The sequence below is a fragment of the Crinia signifera genome, chromosome 6 (genome assembly GCF_055691185.1).
Source record: "Crinia signifera chromosome 6, ASM5569118v1, whole genome shotgun sequence".
Lineage (NCBI taxonomy): Eukaryota > Metazoa > Chordata > Amphibia > Anura > Myobatrachidae > Crinia > Crinia signifera.
This window is the reverse complement of record NC_139222.1, coordinates 278949701-278951782: the sequence shown is the minus strand read 5'-3', so window position 1 is coordinate 278951782 and position 2082 is coordinate 278949701.

The following is a 2082-nucleotide window of genomic DNA, read 5'->3' as shown; positions in this document are numbered from 1 at the left end:
TACATCGACAGCCATTACATCGACACCATTAGTTCGACAGCTCAATAGGTCGACATGGTTTTAGGTCGACATACCATTAGGTCGACATGTCATTATGTCGACAGCTCATTAGGTCGACAGCTCATTAGGTCGACAGCTCATTAGGTCGACATGTTTTTAGGTCGACACTGCCATTAGGTCGACAGAGTCTATGTCGACAGTCAAAAGGTCGACATGGGTTTTTTCACAGTTTTTTTGGCCGAAATGTCGACACAGTCGACATGGACACAGTTTGAAGTGTACCGCAGCCGCTCGCTATGCTTCGGGCACGGTGCCTCGCTGCGCTCGGCACACTATTTTATTCTCCCACCACGCCCTAGTGGATAGTAGGGCATGAAATACCGCCTGTCGGCACATGTCGGCTCAATAAACAGTGAAAAAACCCATGTCGACCTTTTGACTGTCGACATAGACACTGTCGACCTAATGGCAGTGTCGACCTAAAAACATGTCGACCTAATGAGCTGTCGACCTAATGAGCTGTCGACATAATGACATGTCGACCTAAAACCATGTCGACCTATTGAGCTGTCGAACTAATGGTGTCGATGTAATGGCTGTCTATGTAAGTGCTGTCTAACAATAGTCCGGATACCGGGGTGGTCGCGGGGGTCCCGCGAATCGTGGGAGGGGGGTTGCGGGGGTCCTGCGAATCGCGGGAGGGGGGGTTCGCGGGGTCCCGCGAATCACGGGAGGGGGGGTCGCGGGCGTCCCGCAACTGGCGGGAGGGTGGAAAGCGGGGGTCCCGCGAATCGCGGGAGGGGGGGTGCGGGGTCCAGCGAATGGCGGGAGGGGGGTTCACGGGGGTCCCGCAAATCGCGGGAGGGGGGGTCGCGGGGGTCCCGCGAATCGCGGGAGGGGGGGTCGCGGGGGTCCCGCGAATCGCGGGAGGGGGGTCGCGGGGGTCCCGCGATTCGCGGGAGGGGGGGAGGGCGCGGGGGTCCCGCGATTCGCGGGAGGGGGGATCGCGGGAGGGGGGTCGCGGGGGTCCCGCGATTCGCGGGAGGGGGGGTCGCGGGGGGTCCCGCGAATCGCGGGAGGGGGGGTCGCGGGGGTCCCGCGAATCGCGGGAGGGGGGGTCGCGGGGGTCCTGCGAATCGCGGGAGGGGGGTCGCGGGGGTCCCGCGATTCGCGGGAGGGGGGGGGCGCGGGGGTCCCGCGATTCGCGGGAGGGGGGGGCGCGGGTGGTCCCGCGAATCGCGGGAGGGGGGGTCGCGGGGGTCGCGCGAATCGCGGGAGGGGGGGTCGCGGGGGTCCCGCGAATCGCGGGAGGGGGGTCGCGGGGGTCCCGCGATTCGCGGGAGGGGGGGGGCGCGGGGGTCCCGCGATTCGCGGGAGGGGGGCGCGCGGGGGGTCCCGCAAATCGCGGGAGGGGGGGGGGGTCGCGGGGGGTCCCCGCGAATCGCAGGAGGGGGGGTCGCGCGAATCGCGGGAGGGGGGTCGCGGGGGTCCCGCGAATCGCGGGAGGGGGGTCGCGGGGGTCCCGCGATTCGCGGGAGGGGGGGGCGCGGGGGTCCCGCGATTCGCGGGAGGGGGGGGGTCGCGGGGGTCCCGCGATTCGCGGGAGGGGGGGGTCGCGGGGGGTCCCGCAAATCGCGGGAGGGGGGGTCGCGGGGGTCCTGGCAGAGGGTAGGGATGTGCAGGAGTAATGGTGGATGGTGGCTGTGGAGTAATGGTGGATGGTGGGCGTGTACTGTAGCCCTGGCTGGGCGGGGGGAGGTGATGTCAAGGGGGTCGCGGGGGTCCCGCGATTCGCGGGAGGGGGGGAGGGCGCGGGGGTCCCGCGATTCGCGGGAGGGGGGATCGCGGGAGGGGGGTCGCGGGGGTCCCGCGATTCGCGGGAGGGGGGGTCGCGGGGGGTCCCGCGAATCGCGGGAGGGGGGGTCGCGGGGGTCCCGCGAATCGCGGGAGGGGGGGGTCGCGGGGGTCCTGCGAATCGCGGGAGGGGGGTCGCGGGGGTCCCGCGATTCGCGGGAGGGGGGGGGCGCGGGGGTCCCGCGATTCGCGGGAGGGGGGGGCGCGGGTGGTCCCGCGAATCGCGGA